This window comes from Chlorocebus sabaeus, chromosome 11 (assembly GCF_047675955.1).
Source record: "Chlorocebus sabaeus isolate Y175 chromosome 11, mChlSab1.0.hap1, whole genome shotgun sequence".
NCBI lineage: Eukaryota > Metazoa > Chordata > Mammalia > Primates > Cercopithecidae > Chlorocebus > Chlorocebus sabaeus.
Window position 1 is genome coordinate 125,461,960 of NC_132914.1, and position 7,203 is coordinate 125,469,162.

Below are 7,203 nucleotides of genomic sequence, written 5' to 3' on the forward strand. Positions count from 1 at the left end.
ACCGCAGAGGACAGAAGCCACTCAGCAGCAGCTGCTGTGAAACGCTGGCGGCCCCGCTTGTAGATGCCATGGCTCTCTCGGAGCCTTATGCACCACCCTGCCCCAGTTCCGCAAAGCTCCTCTATGAGAACAGGAGGAGTGTATGGACTGTCGTTGGAGGTGAGTCTTACCATTGCAGTTATAGTGGACATCTGTTGGTTTTGCCTGTGGATCATTTTCCCTTCAGAACCTGTCCCTCCACTATGGGTCAGGAAGCTGAGCCAGTTCATGATTCTGGGGATGGATATGAGCTCCCGCCTAGATAACCCATTCTTCTGACTCTTCCTGTTCTTTCTTCATAAGACCTTGCTGTTGAAACTCCCAAACTAAGAACTGGTTCGTTCTGCCTGTGTCACAGCCTCATCCACAGATATGGGTTCCATAATGAGTGATGACCCAAACCACGCCCATGAGCACCTCATTGCAAATTCTAGTCTAAGTAATGGGAAAGATCTTCTCTCCTACCACTGAGGTTGTACTGCTTTTGGGTGATGTCCCTGTGGGAGTCTACATACATATTCTCAATGCTTAAGAGAAGGTGAGTTGAGCACCTGGTCAGGGCCGTCTTTTCTTCCTGGTGTTATGTACAAAATGTCTTTGTATCTTCTCAGTAAAAGTCATGCCCATTCACAAGGCCCCACACTCTTGAATAGCCATTCATCACACCCATGTGCCTTTTTTCCTTTCCACGGTTAACCTGCACTCCACATTCGTCCTTGTTGTTAGGTGGGGCCACGTGGCCTGGGTCTAACCAGCTCTACATGGGGAGAAGTGATGTAGGCGCTCATCAAGCCTAGCCCACAAAATCTTCCAGCATCACTGTCTATTCTCTCTTATTTCATCAAGCATCTGGTTGTCAACACCTAGGAACCTGGGGATCTACATGTTCACATGACAGTTCCTCCACCAGCCTGGGGCCCTGAGTGACTACATGGAGCTGAGCCTCCTGCATACCATCCCCATTCCCCCTGCTGCCAATCTGACTTTCATGTAAATAAAAATAAACTTCTGTTGGTAAAGCCACTAACATTTTGAGGTTGACTGTAGCAGCTGCGTTACCTTAGGAATGTACCACTGAACATGGTTCTTCTACTCACCATTGTAAGTGTGGGGGAATTTATCTAGTTTCTGAGCAACAGGATGATTCTCCCCCCAATCCATTCTTCTAACTCTTGCTGTTCTGTCTTCACAAGATGTTGCGGTTGAAATTCCCAAATCAAGAACTGGCTCATTCTGCCTGTGTCAAACTGCACTCTGATGAAATCATGCACAGGCCTGACTGGCTAAAGAGGAGAAGAAAGGGAGCAAAGGAAGGGCAAGGAGACCCTGAAGTCCCCAGAAGGTAAAGTGTGAAATCTCAGGATAAGGATTCCAACCCCAGGGGAAGGAGTAGACCACAGGCAGTGAGCAATGACAGCTGGAGGGTCTTCAGGGTCTGGTTCTCACTGCACATGGTCAGTTTACCTGCTGAGGCTGAGTGACAGCTAGTGTTATGAGTCCTGGAAACAGAAAGGGCTGGAGAAATCCAAGAGGGCTTCCTGGAAGTAGTGGGAGTCAACCTTGGTCTTAACCATGAGTAAGAATGCTGGCTAGACAGAGGACAGAAGAGAGGGCACATCAGGCCCTACAACTTTCTGCAAATTCCTAAAGTTGGGAACATGCATGATTTTAGACATCTGCTGTCTCTTCCTTTCCATAAATGAAGGTCCGACCTAGGCTTAAACTGCAGCAAGAGAGATTTGGGTCACAACTTAGGGAGAGTTTTCAGACAAGGAAAAACTTTGATATGGGAACAGATCACAGAGGAAGGTGACGAAAATATGTTCTCAGGTTGTCTTGCCTGAGAAGGAAGTAGGAGAAATATTTTCTGTCACATTCATTTAACATATCAACCACACAACGGCAGGATCTGTCTTCTGCACCACTGTGACTCCTGAAACTTGCACAGCACCCAGAACCCTGAAGGTGGTGGGGCCTAAGGTGGGAGAAGGAGGGACTAAGTCAGGGGTCCTCAAACCTCTTGACCACAGCCCTCAGTAAAAAGTGCACTTTACATGGTGACCCAGTGCACACATGCAAACATAGACACACACAAATGTATATACCCACATGCATACACTCACATGCATGCACAAATGCTCACGCATACAAATGCACACCCAGAAACATGTGCATGCACACATTCACACATACAAATGCACACACAGAGACAAATGCATGCACACACTCACAACACAAATGCACACAGAGACAAACGCATGCACACACTCACAGCACAAATGCACAGAGACAAATGCATGCACACACATGCACACATTTACATCTACACGCACAAATACATGCACACATGATGCAGCCTTCCTGAATAAACACTATTCTTATTTTCTGTTTTTTCATTTGTTTGTTTTTTGAGACGGAGTGTGACTCTGTCACACAGGCTGGAGTGCAGTGGCACAGTCTCGGCTCACTGCAAGCTCTGCCTCCCAGGCTCACGCCATTCTCCTGCCTCAACTGCCCGAGTAGCTGGGACTACAGGCACCCGCCACCATGCCCAGCTAATTTTTTTGTATTTATAGTACAGACAGGGTTTCACCATTTTAGTGAGGGTGGTCTGGATCTCCTGACCTCGTGATCTTCCTGCCTCGGCCTCCCAAAGTGCTAGGATTACAGGCCTGAGCCACCGCGTCCAGCCTATTCTTATTTTCTTAAGCCAATGTATTAGTGTCATACTGGTGAACAACAAATTATCACAAATTTAGTGACTTAACACAACACATTTATTTTCATATAGTCTAGAGGACAGAAGTCTGAAATGTGTCTCACGGGGCTAAAGCAAGCGTGTTGGCAGGGATGAGCTCCTTCCAGAGGCTCCAAAGGAGAATCCATTTCTTTTACCTTTTCTAGAGGCTGCCCGCATCCCTTGGCTCATGGTCACATGTGGAAGAAAAGTTAAATGTTGAATTTGAACTCAACTGAACGTGAACACAAGCCATAGCCACCAAGTCCCGTAACAGGTTGTGTGAGCCCCTTGAGACATTCCTCCAGCGCTGTTTCAGAGAAATCTCTATTTCAATCTATTCCTATATGTTAGTTACTGAAAAACAACAGCCAATCGCAAAAACAGGTTGAGCTTTTTGTGTTCCTTGAGCCCAGTCGCGAACGGCCCTCATGACTGGGCCTCATGCCAAACCACTCATTACAAAAAGAGCTCGGGTCCCAGACCACACCAAAGCTTCATGAGACCTCTCCTCGGCTGTGCATGGAGGAGTGGCTGACTCTGGAGTCCAGGCTGTTGCTTCCTAGTCTGGTGGTGAACCCTCCAGTCTGGTGAGTGTAGTGTCCGACTCTGGAGACCCGGCTGTTACTTTCCAGTCTGATGATGAACCCTCCACAGTCTGGTGACTGTAAATGTGCTTATTATATCAATCTGCTTATGATCTCATTTGCTTATTACATCTGCATTGCCATTTACATGAGATAAAGGTTATTTGCCCTTAAAGGTACTGTATGTGTGTCTTTTCTTATCCCCTTGCGCATCTCCCACACAGACCACCACATCCCTTTGACCTATGCTTCCATCACACATCTTCTTCTCTGACTCCGTCTTTCTCTTTCCTTATGAGGAGTCTGTGACCACACTGGCCCCACCTGAATAATCCAGGAAAATCTCCCCGTCTCAAGATTCTTAGTTGAGTCACGTCTGCAAAGACACACAAGCACATGCCTGCATTTTCACACGCAGGTGTAAAGTAACATATTCACAGGTTCTGGGATCAGAACAAGGGCATCTTTGGGTGTCATGATTCAGCCTAACATAGCCAAGTCCCCCCCAAGCAGACCCTGACAGGCAGATTCAAGTGCCAACGATGAACTCACACTGTGTTCCCAGGCCTCCACTGTGATCCTACATTTGTGTGACCTGAAGCACGAATGCCTCATCACTCTTGCACCTGGGTGCTTCCCTTGTGTTACCTCAGTCCAGGTCCTGCTCCTGCAAATTGTCCTACCTCAAGGCAAGGGAACTGGGCTTTCAGCAAGGCCCATCAAGGGCTCAAGAGCGCCCCCCTCCCACCCCACCACCCACAGAAAGGATGTCAATTTCCAGGTGTCTCAGGCTCTCTCCGCATTCAGGCAGTGGCTCCAGCTGGCCCCTGAAGGAGACTCACAAGTGTGAGCTGTTAAAAGCAAGAAGACCCGAGGGAGTCATCTGTAACCTAGTGTCCTCCTGCGGGCTTAGGTGGCAGGGAGCTCAGAAAGAGTGGAAAGGTTGCCAATGGGACCTGGGGGAGCACTGATTGCACCTGCTACACTTACCACAGGCCGTGTGCTCAGGTGGTCCCTATTTTATCTGGTTCTAGTTCATTTTTTAAGTGCTGAGAACAGCATCTTCAATCAACGTTATGAGCCCCCAGTGGGCCACAGTCACCGTTTAAAACATGCTGGAGTAGATCAAGGCTCCAAACAGGCCCCAACGCCCTGCAGTCCTGGAGAGACAGGGTGTGCCAATGGAATTGCACTCTTAGGGAAGTAGATACATTTATTTCGTTCTTTTTTTCTTCAACTGGCAAAAGGATAGGTTTCTACTCTAATCTGTTTGCATCACTCAAGGCCCTTAGGTAGGGAGACAAGGACAGCAGCATTTGGGGGAGTGAATTCCCTTTGCCGCTGTAGTCACGCCTGGCTGCAGTTCCCACCCTGCCCGGTCCACACATTTGATTCCCCAAACAGGGTACTTTGGGCTGGAGTTTTTCATCTTCATCGCAACCAGCTAGAAAATAATTGGGGACTTCAAAAGTAAATAAGGGAATTTGAATTTTTCAATTGAGAAAAAAAAAGTCTTCCAAACAGTGACTCATTTGACTCACTTCAAATGCACAAGCATCAACATGAGCCTGCTTGAAATCCTGAAATTTCAGGGAAGGGGCGTTAACTCTCACCCCTCACTTACGATGGTGCCCCCTTGAATTGTAGTCCCAGCCACTGCAGCGCTCCCTGGAGAGGCAGATTCCAAGGAGATGCTGCTGGAAACATCCACTCAATACCCTCCAGGGAAAGGCAACTCTACTGGGAAGCAACTGGTTTTGTAGATTGTCAAACAGCATTGCACTGAATAGCAGATGCGTTCCCTTTCGGATTATAAAAGAAAGCGCTGTTCAATGTGAAGAAATTGTAAGAGTAAAAAGGAAAAAAGAAACTGCCCGTGGTGCTGCCCCGGTAGCATTTTAATATCATTTTGACTTTTTTCTGTGCCTATTTTACTTGTAGTGTTATCTAATATTATTTATAGGTATTCAAGTTATATGCGTACGGCACACCCCATCTCTCCAGGACTGCGGGGCGTTGGGGCCTGTTTGGAGCCCTGATCTACTCCAGCATGTTTTAAACAGTGGCTGTGGCCCACTGGGGGCTCATAACGTTGATTGAAGATGCTGTTCCCAGCACTTAAAAAATGAACTAGAACCAGATAAAATAGGGACCACCTGAACGTACGGCCTGTGGTAAGTGTAGCAGGTGCAATCAGTGCTCCCCCAGACCCCCTCAGCAGCCTTTCCACTCTTTCTGAGCTCCGTCCCACCTAAGCCCGCAGGAGGACACTGGGGTGCAGATGATTCCCTCGGGTCTTCTTGCTTTTAACGGCTCACACTTGTGAGTCTCCTTCAGGGGCCAGCTGGAGCCACTGCCTGACTGCAGAGAAAGCCTGAGACACCCGGAAATTTTTGACCACAAGTAACAGAATAATCAACTCATGATACAAAACATGAATATGTACATTTCTGTGGGAAGCCCAGGGTCGAAGAGACCCAGGGTTTGTGCTGGACTCAGTGATGGTGTCAGAGACAAAGGCTCTTTCCCTTATTTTCCATGACATGTTAAATGCACTGGTTTATTCCTTCGAAGCTTCCAAATGGCTCACTGCATTGTTTTCTTTATACAAAATTTCATAAAATTTTAACAAAAAATAGATTTGCATTAGATACAACATTTCACATACACAAAATTAACTGTATCTTTTCTGCTGAGAGGGAGAGAAATAACAGTTTAAATAGTGGATACGGTGCTGTCCTCTCTTTGTCCCCAAGGTGAGGACAGGATGTGAAATGTGACTTTCTTGTCCCCTCAGATGGTCTGAACTCCTAAGATCTGTCACAGGGAATCTCCCAGTACCCTCAGCATCCTATGTTGTATTTGAGGGACAACTGAAAAGATTTTCCAAATTATATAGCCAGGAGTTGGCAGACCATTTCCATAAAGAGCCAGATAGTATTTTTAGCTTTGAGGGCTATACAGTCTGTGTCGCAACTACTGAATTTTGCCATGGTAACAGGAAAACAGTCTTGGACAATATATAAATAATGGGCATGACTGTGTGCTAATAAAACTTTATTTACAAAAGCCGGCAAAGGGCTGGATTTGGCCCCTTCACTGTAGTTTCCCCACCCTTGCCATATACGATTTGTTACATTTGTTACATCCCTTAGCAGGGAGTCCCCTTCATCTTCCCAACTCTCATTTCTCCATGAGAATGTGAGTTTCCTCTCAGCCCTGGCAGGAGGAGGACTGTTGGGGCAAGACCCACCCTTCTCTCTGCCCTCACTGACTCCCACCCTTGGAGGAGGAGTGTTTATCTGACCGGTAGATTGGGAGGAAGAACAGTTGGTGCAACTCAGCCCCTCCCTACCCTCTTTTCAGAGCACCCTCCCCACTCCCCACCCACCCACCTCTCCTCTGCTCTTCTCTAGGCCTGTATGGAGGGGGCTAGTTCTGGGTGGGTGCAGTCCATTCTGGAGGGAGCAGACGAGAACACCCCAACCTGGCCACAAGTCAGGTCATGCCCTTCAATCCAGCTGATGCAACAACAGAGCAGGTGGATTTTCTGCATCCGTCCACTTCCTGCTCTTATCTCTCCACCGATTCCAAGCTGAGAGGCTGAGTTTGAGATCTTCTGCTTCCCTGACAGATTCTCCCCAGCCCCTGCTCCCCCACATCTCTGTGCCCAGGGAGGTGGCCTCCATGGGCTCCTGTCTTCAGCATCCAGCTGGGCTTGGCTGATGGGAGGCACCAACAGAAGGCAGAAGAGTGGGAAGAAAGCAAGATTGGGAATTTATTCCCCACACCCTCCTGTGAGAGCATCCTGGCTGGCTCTCATCCGTTACTCAAGGCTAA